We start from the raw sequence: 13013 nt of genomic DNA on the forward strand, positions 1-13013 counted from the left end.
TAGGGGACACAGCCCTCAGAGTTCAGTCTTCAGGTTCCAGAGCAGAGTAGAAAACAAATGAGGGGAAGGCAGTTAGAGAATCCATCGCTGAATTCCTGCCTTGGAACCTTCCACCCTGTTGGGCAAGAGCCCACATCCCTCCAGCTTCTGTCAGTTCTCACCTTGGTCAGTCCTGACCTGATCCTTACTTAAGACTCAATTTCTCCCCTGCCCTTCTTCGCAGAGATTTTCAAAGGCAGAGTCTACCAGACTCCCCCACTCCACAGGCCCTTGGACCTTGCATTTCATCCTGCTCTCTGAGGGTCTTCCCTTCTTCCTCCTATCTCTTGAGCCAGAATTAGACAGGCAGATAGGCCTTATCAAGGTAATCTGCCCCTACTCCAACCTATTGCTAAGGTAACCTGTCCCAGGAATTGCCCCTCCCTACAGGGAGTTATAAAGTTGTTAATTAATGTGTCCTGGGGTGCTCCATCTGGCCCTTCCCCAGTCCATCTGCTTCTCACCTTTTGGGCTCACCTTTTGGCTATCCCACCAAGCATCTCCTGGGCCCAGTCATATGTACTCAGGAAGGAGAGATAAGGGGAAGAGAGTAGGAGAACCAAGGAAGCCTATGATATGTAAAAAAAAAAAAAAAAAAAAAAAAAAGCAGAATGTCTCACTTCTTAGGATACCAGGATACCAGCTATGGCCCCCTTCTCCCTCCCAGGAGAAGACTGTGTTACCGCTTTTGAAATAAGCCCTGCTTTATATGCTTGCCTCGGTGTGCTTCTCTAATGTTTAAACTTTTAACATGTGAGAGAGGAGAACTCATCACTGGTGACTGGCAGTATCATATTTGGAGGTCACACCAAGATCTACACCAAGGTAAGCTCCTCTCCATGCACCCTACATCTGTTTGAGGTGCATCTCTTTCTTTCTGGAGGATGCTAGTGGGTACCTGTTGGCTACTTAAATGCAGTTAGTACAGCTGCCACTCTTCAAGACTTGGGTGTAAGGTTTCCTGACCTAGGCGGCTCCCAATCACCTGTTCTGTGCAGAGCAGGCATGTTGGGTCCTGCCAAAGCCACTTCCTACTTTTCTGCCCAGGCCTGAGAGCGATTGGCATAAGTACACAGCATCTCTAGATCTGGTCTACCCTTGGATGCTCGGAGATGGATAAAAGGACAGGAGCGACTGCAAAATTCTAGCCTGGGCCACTCTTGGGTGAAATTCAAATGTTCCTTCTCCAACCCCACTCCTATCGCCCTAAGTATCCAGGGTGACTGGTTGATAAGAGTCACTGAGAGGAAAGGCTAATAACAACTCGCCTTTGTATAAGCCGCACAACACTCGTGCACTCCACCCCTGCACCTGTTCCTCCAGGGTGCCTCCTGAATCAGACATTAGCCATTCAGATTGTAGGACTGAAATAAAGGCATGGGACGATTAGTAAAAAGTACCCAGATTCCCTTTGTTCACATAGTTAGCCTTCACAAGCCTATTTAAAATCTCGCATGACTGTTCCTGTCCTCAGATGAACTCAATGTTTTTGTTTTTTAATGCTACAAGAGGGAGGTGCTCTATTTTAACCAACCCCTTCCATAAACTCCACCAGGAAAAGGGTATTTGTTATGCACTTAACAATCAGTAGATCTCCCGCTTACCTTCCAGAGATTCCTTTAGTCTACAGGACAACAAATAGACACAAAAGGTGAAGACATATATAATTTTTTCTTTCATCATAATCAGAAGTTATATTGGAAGGATGGAAAGCAGTAATGCCCTTAAGTCTGAATCCTCCAAAGTTCTCAAACATAGGGCAAACTGGGACCCTAGCACTTTGCCAAAGAAGGCCAGAAATAACTTTGGCAAAGGAGGGTGATGAGAGACAGTTTTCTGGACCGTAATGCAGCTCAAGTTTAGGGAGACGTCCTTAGGAAAATGAACAGTTTTTCTCAGACGCGGGAGACTTCTTTTCCATCACTCCGGTGGGAGTGTCTCTCTCAAGTCAGTTTGTAGATTGACCAGTAGTCTACACACTGGAAATTACAAATGATCAGGAAAAGTGCCTCATTTTCATGTGCTGCCAGTGAAGCCAGAATTAGACAGGCAGTCAGGTCGGATCAAGGAGGCCAGTTTGAGTCTTGGAAGTTGGAGACTGGCCCCTGAGGGATTGAAATGTTGATTCCTTCAGAGCCTTTCCTCCACCCTTATTAAGAACCTGCCCCAGGCTGGGATTGTGGCTCTGTGGAGCGCTTGCCTAGCACCAGGGGGACCAGGGTTCCATCCTCAGCACCACATAAAAATAAAGGCATTGTGTTGTGTCCACCTACACCTAAGGAAGAAATGTTAAAAAAAAAAAAAAAAAAGAACTTGCCCCTGCTCCAACCTGTTGCTAAGGTAACCTGTCCCAGGAATTGCCCCTCCCATACAGTGGTTGATTAATGTGTCCTGGGGTGCTCCATCTGGCCCTTCCCCCATCCACCTACTTCTCACCTTTTGGCCATCCCACTGAGCATCTCCTGGGCCCAGCCATGTATTCAGCAAGGCCAGAGATAAGGGGAAGAGAGCAGGAGAACAAAGGAAGCCCAGGGCATATAAAAAGGCAAAACACCCTTGCTTCTGGGGATACCAGGATACCAGCTATGGCCCCCTTCTCCCTCCTGGGGGAAGTCTGCTTTACCCCTGAAAGGTGAGTGACTCAGCCGAGATGGAGATTCAACCAAGAGATTTTATTGGGGAAGGGTGCTGCCTGAAGGGGAAGAAAAGGAGAAGCAGAGAGAGGAGAGGAGGAGGGCAGAGAGCTTGAGCTTGCAAGCTTCTGTTTAAGAAGGGTTGCATAGGTGATGTGGCGGGTGCTGATTGGCAGGGTGACTCAGGAACAGTAAGCAGACACTATGTCCTGCAGGGACTGGTCGAGAAAACTTTTGAATTTGGTGCTCTTTGGCTTGGCCCCCTTCGGAGAGGAGGGGGAGGGGTGATGTTCTCTTGAGACGGAAACTTCAGCAGGGAGTCTCCCACACACCCAACATTCCTCCCTTTTTGTTTTTGTGTTGGGAGTAGGGCGATGAGGTCCTCTGGCTACTTCCTGCTGGAGAGGGACAATGTGAAGGAAGGGAGGGATGGTCAGGGTGTGGGGACAAGAGAAGCATAGCTGTAAAGGCCAGGGCGCTGAAAATGTGAATTTCCTTGGGGCTGAAATTGATGAAAGTTCCTCGAAGCCTTAGGTCATAGATAGTCTCAATCCAATCCTTGTCCCTGCAAATGGGGGGAATCAGCCAGCTGTCCTGTCGGAGGGCCTCCACGAACCAGGTGCGCCACATGATGAGCCTAAAAACACCAAAGATACCCGAAGGCAAGGAGAAGAAGAGGGGAGAGAAAACACCACATTAGCTTCGGGCCAGAAGTCCAATGAGAGGGACTGGCTGAGAAAAGACCAGCGGTCAGGAGGAGGCATACAAGAGCGAATGGGCCTAGAAACCCTTGGTTGACAGGCTAGTGAGGTTCCCCAGTCGAGTTACGTTTTGTAGCTCCATGTCCACGATGGTGAAGTTCTGTCAGCCGTTGGTGAGGCCTTCACATAAGGGATAGGTGTCCGCCGAGGTAGCAAGTAGCTGGTAATCCCTGAGAAGAGGCTGGTTAAAGGTCTGATTAGATATTTTGCCTATTTGATTCTGCAGGAATTTATAATACACAAAACAAGAAAGGCACAAAACAAGAAAATCCCAATTATTGGAGCAATCTGGGATGTCTGACGAAGCAGATGAAGTAGGTGTGAGGGAAGTGGATGCCAGGAGAGTGGCAAAGAGAAGGGTGGAACTGGAGTGAGGCATGTTGTTGTGAGGGTTTCTCAGGTTGAGGAAGGTCCTCCTCGGGAACGGGGAAATGAACCCTCAGGCATGAGATGTGTAGCTTTAAAAGATTCTCAGATGTGGTGGAGCAGATGTATTTGTGGGAGGACAGTGGTGGACGGTCAGCTTGGGCTACCTCGGTCGGAGGTGGGGCCGGTTTCAGCCTGGAAATGTGAATCCATGAAGTCAGTTTGCCTGGGGACTCCTGTAGGCGGGCATCGGTGGGAATGCGCAAGATAACCCCTAGGGGGCCCTTCCATTTAGGTGTCAGGGTAGGCATGTCACCAGAAGGAGGAGAGAAACATACCCAGTCACCTGGGGTTAAGGGGAAAGAGACATGTGACCTGGAGGGATCAGGTAATAGAGTTTCCTGGTGTTTCCAAATCTGGGTTTGGATAAAACTAAGAAGAGGATGACTGAGATGTTCTGGAAGAATGCAGGGTGAAGGAGTCACCCCAGGTGGTAGGGTGGGCGTCCATACATCACCTCAAAAGGAGATGTTTAAGTTGGGCTTTTGAGGAGCGCCCAAAGGTGAAACAGGGCGACTGGGCAAAGTTTGACCCAGTCGAGATGTAGTTCAAGGGAGAGCTTGGTGAGGGCCTCCTTTAGGGTGCGGTTAACACGTTCTACCTTGCCTGAAGAGGTGGGATGATAGGGATGTGTAGATTCCAGGGAATATGGAGAGCCCCAGCAATGTGTTGTGTGATTTGAGAGGTAAACCCGGGGCCATTATCTGATTGCAAGGAGTAAGGACGCCAAATCTTGGGATGATATCCGAGAGCAAAACAGGTGACCATGGATGCCCTTTTGTTGGTGGAAGGAAAAGCTTCCACCCATCCTGAGAAGGTATCTACAAGGACAAGGAGATAGAGATACCTCTTGACATGTGTGTGAAATCCAATTGTCAGTTGGCTCCTAGAAATTGTCCTCAAGCCTGGTGGATGGGAAAGGAGCCTGTCTCTAGAGGGGTATTAGGATTGGTTCTTTGACAAATGGTGCATTTAGTGGTGAGATCGTGGATGAAGCTAGCATCTTCCAAGGTGAGTGGGAAGAACGTCTGTAGGGAGAGCTTGAGGTTCTGAGGGCTAGTATGGAACAGAGAATGTAAGTAGGTGAAGAGGTCCTGTTTAGATGGGGATGGGGTGGGGGGTGCTTGAAGTTATGACAGCAATAGTGGGGCATGGTAACATGGCTGCCTTCCGGGCAGCTTGGTCCGCTTTAGAATTACCCATAGTGATGAGGAAGGAGTCAGACTGACGGGATCAACAATGAACAATCCCAATCTCTGAAGGAAGCGTAGATGCCCTGAGAAGATCAATGGTGAATCTTGAACTGGTTATGGAGGTGCCTTTGGTGGTCAATAGTCCCCTCTCTTTCCATATGGCTGAATGTGAAAGGAGCATATGAAAGACATACTTGGAATCAGTATAAAGAGTGAGGGAACAATTTGCGACTAGTTGAAAGGCACGGGTGACCGCCATGAGTTCTGCCTGCTGGTTAGTCATGTGGGGTGGTAGAGGTTTGGCTTCTATGACCTCTGAGAGGGAGACGATGGCATATCCTACCTGCCTGCCATTCTCTGTTGGGAAAGAACTTCCATCCATGAATCAGGTGTGGGTGGGATTTGTTAGTGTTTCCTCCTTAATGTGGGAGGGACATGGGAGAAGGTTCTCCATGGACTCAGTCCACTGATGGAGTGGTGGGTCCATAGAGTCAGGGAGGAGATACATGGGGTGTAAAGACGAGCAAGCCTGGAAAGAAATGGTAGGGTCACGTATAAAAGATACCAAGAGAGAGAACACGGCAAGGGGGAAGAGTTTTTAAGCCCTTATAGGTCAATAATTCCTTCAAGTGGTGGGGTGAAGAGATGATGATTTCCCCTCCGAAAGTAAGTTTTTTTGTCCTTCTGGATTAGGACATAGGTGGCTGCCAGAGCTCTGAGACAGGGGGCCCATCCCCAAGCCATAGGGTTCAGTTTGGATAGGTAGGCTACTGGAGCAAACGTTGGTCTCTGTTGCTGGCCTAGCACCCCTAGGGCTAGGCCCTTGTTTTCATGGTCATATAGAACAAAGGGTCTATGCATATCAGGTAAGTGGGGTGTGGGGGCGGGGGGGGGGGGCTCGAGGAAGCCTGCGGAAGTTTGTGGAATGGGACTTGGATGGCCTTAGGGGTGGTTGCCAATGATTTTTCCTTGGCTATATTGTATAATGGAGCAGCTACAAGAGAAAAATTGGGGATCCAGGCTCAGAAGTATCCCCCCCAGCCCCAGGAAAGGGAGAATATCTTCCTTGGTGAGTGGGGCGGGCAAATTTCGAATTAACTGTTCCCGGTCCAGGGTGATGGCCTTTTTTCCCTGAGACACTTGGACTCCTAAGTAGGTAACTGCTAGTAGAGAGAGCTGGACCTTTTGAGGAGAGACTCAGTAACCCTTTTTGGAGAAGAAATTAAGGAGGGAGACAGTGTTGTTCTTGGAGACAGGTAGGGAAGGACTGTAGAGGAGTAAGTCATCCACATACTGCAGAAGGGTGGAGTGGGGAAGAGTAAGACCCCAAAGGTCTTGTGCCAGGGCTTTGCCAAAGATATGTGGACTATCTCTGAAACCTTGAGGGAGGACTGTCCAAGTAAGCTGCTGGGAATGATGTGTCTTAGGGTTGGTTCAGGTGAAGGCAAAGATGTCCTGAGAATCCTGAGCAAGGGGAATGGTGAAGAAAGCATCCTTTAGGCTGATGACTAAGAAGTAGGAAGAAGAGTAAGGAATGGAAGAGAAGATGGGTAGGGGGTTGGCACCAGAGGGTGATGGGTCTAACTGCCTGGTTGATGATTCACAGGTCTTGTGCAAGGTGGTACTGTCCATTAGTTTTCTTTACAGCCAAAAATGGAGTGTTGTAAGGGGAGTGGGTAGGTCTTATTAGGCCCTTGCACTATAAGTCCTTAATAATGGGCTGTAGGCCCCGAAGACTGCTAGTTGCAAGAGGTTATTGAGGTTGACAAGGGAAATGCTGAAGGTCCTTAAGATGAATTCTGACAGGAACACAGTGAGCCAGAGAGGGGGTGGAAGTATCCCAAACTTGAGGGTTTACCTCTGGAGGGAGCGAAGGAGGGGAGCCTATGGACATGTGGGCTGCTTCTGCAAGGGCGGGGATAAAAGAAAGGCTGGGATGGAGTGTGATGGAGGCATGGAATTTGGCTGAGATGTCCCTTCCCAGTAGGGGGGTGGGGCATTGGGACATTACCAAAAACTGGTGGAAGAAAGGATGGTAGTAAAACCTACAGGAGAGCATGGGGGTTTTAAGGGGAAGGATTGTTTGTCCCCCTACCCCAACAATGGGGAAAAAGAATGGTACAGTGGGTCCCCAAAACTCCCTCAAGTCTGAATAAATGGCCCCTGTGTCTAAAAGGAAAGTTAATCAGGCGTCCATCCACCATAATAGTGACTCTGGGCTCCTGAAAGGTGATGGTGGTCGTCGTGGAGGGAGTCCCAAGGCCCCTTCAGTCGTCCATGGCCAGCCCCAAAAGATCCAGGTCTGGGCTTGGGGCTTATCTGGTTCCCCTTGGGGGGCCGGGGCAGTCCATGGCCCAATGACCCCTTAAATGGCATTTAGGCATGGATGCGTAGGCAGCCTGGGATTTGGGCGCTCTTGTGCCCAGTGTCTCTCTGTTCCCACACTTAAAACGGGGCCCAGGGACCATCTTGGGTGGTGGGCGTTTGGCCAAAAATGAAGGGGTCTGTGGGGTAGGTCCCTGCAGAGCCTGTGCCAGCATCTGGGAGTTTTGCTTTCTGGCCTTCTCATCCCAGTCGTGGTACACCTTAAAGGCTGTGGCCAGGACTTCAGTCTGAGGGGTCAAGGGTCCCCATTCCAGTTTTTTAAGTTTTGCCCAAATGTTGGGGTAGCTCTGGGAAAAGAAGTAGGTCATTAGGAGCTGTCCCCCATTAGGGGTTTCAGGGTCTAAATTAGTATATTGCTGGAGAGCCTTAGTCAGTCTATCTAGGAAGGTAGAAGGGTTCTTGATTTTGTCCTGAATGATTTCTTCAAAATTTACCACCTTCTGAGCCACCCATCTGAGCCACTAGGCAGGTGGAAAGTTGGTTCCTCAGGGCTAATCTTGAGGTGGTGTTGTAGTCCCAATTAGAGTCCTGGTCAGGAACTGCCTGGGCATCTAGTGGGTGGGCCAGGGTGGTTTGATGGACCTCATCAGCATAATTACAGGCTTGTTCCCAGACCTGCCTGTGTTCCCCTGGGAGAAGGGTATTGGCCAGGATCATGTAAATGACATGAAAAGTGAGACTGTAGGCTTGGAGTAAGCACTGAAACTCCTTTATGTATGAGGCAGAGTTGGTGGTGTAGGAACCCAAGCGTTTTTTCAATCTGTGAAAGGTCTGCTATGGAGAAGGGCACGTGGACCCTAACAATCCCGTCTGCACCAGCAACCTCTCTCAAAGAAGCCATAATTGGGGAATCAGTGAGGGAGGACTGAAGAGGGAAGTGGGGCTGGGCCCAAAGGAGGAGGAGCCGAAGGGGTGAGGACTGGTGCTGACCAGGGAAGAGGAGGAGGGGAGGGGTTTGAGTGACGTTAATGGCAATGGCTTGTTGGCTGGATCGAAATCCATGGATGAGGAGGCAGAAAGAGAGGAGGGTTTATAGGCCAAGAGAACATGCTTTGGGTTGCAAGAGGTACAGGGAGATGGATTTGAGCGAAGGAGGAAGAGAGCCTGAATATATAAAAATCTCTGCCCATTTTTCCGATCACACACAGTAATTATAGAGATCCCACAAAATGGCAGGGTCTAAGGACCCATAAGGGGGCCAATGGTTTTGGTTATCTAAGGGATAATTGGGCCAATCCTGAGTAGAGAATTTTATCAATTTCTTGGGATTGATCTCCGGGATTAGGCTGAGGGTGTCCAAATTGCCGAGGAGGCATTTGAGAGGGGAGTTGGCCAGCAGGGAGGAGGTGCCCCCCTTGGGGCTATGAGGAAGGGTGCAATATGTTGACTAGAGAGACGTCCCACTTGAGCCAAATATCAGACTGAGACCTCAGGCTGAGGATACGGTCGTCACCGCAATCCTCTGGTGAGGGGCCCTCCCGGAGGGCCATGGGGGCTATGCGCCACCTGGCACCAGGCTTTCAGACCAAGGGTGGGGAGAAGGAGACCTAAGCTCGAGGAGGGGAGGGGGTTTGCAAGTTCTCAAGCAGGCCGAAGCCTGTTGGAAGGGGAGGACTCCAAGAGGACCACTGCGACCATGAAGGTCTGGGTGGGGTGTATTCCTCCCCACGAGACACCACAGGGGCTGCAGGACGATCAACGGCCAGTTCCCTGTTACCGAGCCTCAGCAGGTTTAGGTGTCCGGAGAGGGGGACTCACCAATTTGTAGGCCAATGGTGGATGTAAAGGAGGCGATCAAGAAGATGGGCACAGGTTGGTCTCCGCTTAGGTGGTGATCTCTGGCGGGATGGAGGTCCTGCTTAAAAGCAGAGGAGTCCCATCCGAGTAAGGGCACCAATGAAAGGCGAGTGACTCACCCCAGATGGAGATTCAACCAAGAGATTTTATTGGGGGGCTGCCCAAAGGGGAAGAAAAGGAGAGGCAGAGAGAGGAGAAGAGGAGGGCAGAGAGCGTGAGCTTGCAAGCTTCGGCTTAAGAAGGGTTGCGTAGGTGATGTGGCAGGTGCTGATTGGCAGGGTGACTCAGGAACAGTGAGAGGACACTGTGTCCTGCGGGGATTGGTAGAGAAAAGTTTTGAATTTGGCACTTTTTGGCTTGGCGCTCTTCGGAGAGGAGGGGGAAGGGTAAGGGATTCCATGATGTTCTCTCGAGAGGGAAACTTAACTTCAGCGGGGAGTCTCCCACACACCCAACAACCCCTTTTGAAATAAACCCAGCTTATATGCTTGTCTCGGCATGCTCCTCTAGTGTTCAAACTTAAACATGGAGGGAGCAGAACTCATCACCAATAACCAGTGGTATCACCTGGATAGGCAGAATCTCCAAAACTCACTTAACTCATGACACTGAGGGATGAAGACAGGCAAAGGCCCCACTGTCCATCAAACTCAGCATATCCCAGACCAAAGTTAGGCTTACCATCCATGTTCCTTGCTCTACACTTGTGACTTCCAGAGCAAAGAGTGCTCTGGTGGGCCACCCAACATTTTGTGAGAATTAAACATCAACTGCTTAGTAAAAGACCTGGGATCAGTGTTTTTACGGTCAAAATAAGTAAAAGTCATCCCTCCTCCCTCCTTCAGCCCCACCGGGCCCCTCGTATCAGGTCTATAATCCCTGGGTCTGGATCAGATGCTAGTGAGCCTCAGATTGGCTCCCTTCATCCCAAAGTCTTTACACCTATCTAGGGCAATGTTCAGCTGTCCCAAGTGGGCCATGCTTGGGTCACCCATGTCCTGAAGTCAATGGGCCCTGAGCCTTCTGGCACCAGGTGCCTACAGGAACTGACCCTGTGCATAACCCTGCCAGGCCATCTATCCTTTCTTCATGGGAGACCCAGGTTCTAGCCTTAGCCCCTCCCCCCCCCCCCCCCCGTTTACTCCACAGTGTCTTCTCGAGGCTCTTGTGCAGCTTTGATGCTTCTGAACGCACAGTGACCCTGCTGCTCAGAATCTCAGTCCCAGGCAAGTCTTGCCCACTGGGGCTTCTGGCTGCCTCTTCATGTGGGTTCTCGGAGTCCAAGACTGTACCCCTTCCTCCTTCCCACCAAGGTCTGAAACCTTATCCCTGGACTCCCAGCTTACAGACTCACACTTTTTAGGACATGTTCACATGTGTGGGTGGGGGGTGTGCTCTGTCTCCACGAGTACTTTTTTTTTTTTTTTTTGAGACAGGGTCTTAGTAATTTGCCGAGGCTGGCCTCAAAACTGCAACCTCCTGCCTCAGCCTCCTGAGTCATTGGATCATAGGCATGCACAACTGTGCCAACTTCCATGAAGACAGTTTTACACACAGCCCACATGCCTGGCACATCTACCATATGCCAGGCCCTGTGCTCACTCCTGGGGTTCTCAGGTCTGCAAGCCAAGTGGGTGGGAGAAGGGTAGGCAGAGGCCTTCAGATGGGAGCTATGTGACTCACCCCACTCTTAAGAATCATGTGCAGAAAGATACATCAGCCCCCTGTGGAGCAGCAGAGCTGAAGAAAGTGGGAAGAAAAATGGGAAAGTCGATGGTGGGGTGGGTATCATCAGGGAGGGGACCTGCAAGAGCAAAAGTGCTCATTGTGCTCCAGGATAGTGTGTGGCGATTAAGCACATCAGTCCAGACTCGGCTCAGGCCCTGCCCCCATGCTCAAGAATGGGATTCAGGGCATCTGAATTTACCATGGAGTCCTCAGAACTCAAAGGTAAGAACCTGCCTGGCAGTGAATAGTGTTTTGATGACAATTGTAAAGTAGACGAGGCATTATAGTATTCCCTACAGTGGATGATTGAGGACTGGGGTGGAACTGAATGCCTCTTTTTGACATGATGGGCACGAATGTAGATCTGCCCAAGGCCTCCAATCACCTGCCTCCCTCCTGGGCACCCAGTGAGCTAAAAACATAAGGAAGGGAAGGGAACTAGTACCACCCATGGAAAACTGAAAGGGCACAATGCACCTTCTGGGGAGGAAGAAAGGAGGGCGATGGGCTCATGTCCACGTGCTACCAGCTGTTTATGGAGCTGGAGGAGAGGGAGTTGGCAGTCTGCCTGGGGACAAGTCCTGCCCAGACCTGTGCACCTCATGAGAGCAGGAGAAAGCAGGAACAAGGAAAACAGATGCCCACACTGGCTGTGGCACCTTTTCCTCCCCAGAGGACACAGGGAGGGGTGCAGAGGTGAGCTAGGGCAGGAGGGAAGCAGCTGCCCCTCCAGCCTCAGCTTGAGCTCCTGTGTGGTGTCACCCACTGTTCTAGGGTGGGGGTGAGGGCATAGCAATGAGGGATGCAGGACGTCGAGTCTGGGTGCCAGAATCCTGACTGAGGTATGGCCCGAGAGCCATGGGCCAGGAATTGATAGCAGAGGTGAGGGTCCATACTCCTTCATGGGACAGGTAGCCAAGCCTGAAAGATGGCCAGAGACTGGGACATAATAGGGTAGGGGACACTTGGCCTGAGCAAGGACCTCAGGTACAAGCTTGAAGCATTTCCTGGGGACTCCAAGGTAGCAGGTAGGGGAGGGTCATGATTTGCCATCATGGATAGGGAAGTGGTAGGAAGCCATCCAAAGACTATTGAGGTAACCTAGGTGGATAGTGACAAAGTGACAGAATTAAGCTATGGGAATGGAAATTGTTCAGCAGGAAGCGGATCCTCTTGGGATTCTGGTGCTGTGATCCCCAACACCACTTGGAGACACCACCACTCCTCCATTGTCCTTCCAGAGGGAGACCCTTCTTCCTGCCTATGTCATTCCACTTCCAAGTCCATCACAATCTTCAGGCCAGGCAGCTGCAGGGCATGGTAGGAGTGGGTGGTCACTGGGACTGGGGATGTCAGGGGGCAGAAAGGTGGAGAAGACAGCCCTCTACTGGCCTGGGTGCAGACAGATGACAGAAGCACCCTCCAGGCAAGGCTGGACCAAGTCCAGGTCCCTGCAAGGAATAGGCAGGGAGTGTCTGAACTGTAGACAGGGGAGGCCCAAGAGGCTGGGGACAAAGATTCTCTCCTTGACCAGACTTCAGACTCCTCTAAGGAGCTTCTCAACAAGCCCTCTAGCTTCCGCGCCATCCTTATGTTGCCCAGTTATAGCAAAAATCTTGCAAAGTCAGTCCAACCAGAATCCCCCCTCAGCGTCTGATCAAATCTCACATCTTCTACCATCCCTGGCTGAAGTCCCATCAGCCTGATCTGCCTTCACAAGCATCATTAGTCACTGTCAGCAGAAACCCCTCTCTGACTGACACCTGCCCCCACCCTAGCTCCTTCCCTATCGTATTCAAAACTGATCTGGGTTCTATAATGAAGTCTCTTTGTCCCTGTTGCAATAGGTCCTGAATTAAACCTGTTTTTAAAACCTTACTGATTTCCACTCTTTTTCCCCAGAGCGGCACTATGGGCCCCTGGGAGTGGAGTAGGGACCCACCCTTCATGCCAGGCTCCTTGCTGCTCTGTAGTTTGAGAGCCTGGGAGCATCCCAGGAGGGCTTCCTGTGGGAGGAAACAACCGAGTAAGTCCGGGGAGCAGAGTGGAAG

The sequence above is a fragment of the Marmota monax genome, unplaced genomic scaffold (assembly GCF_021218885.2).
Source record: "Marmota monax isolate L192 unplaced genomic scaffold, Marmota_monax_Labrador192_F-V1.1 WCK01_AAM20220418_F8-fsc00338, whole genome shotgun sequence".
NCBI lineage: Eukaryota > Metazoa > Chordata > Mammalia > Rodentia > Sciuridae > Marmota > Marmota monax.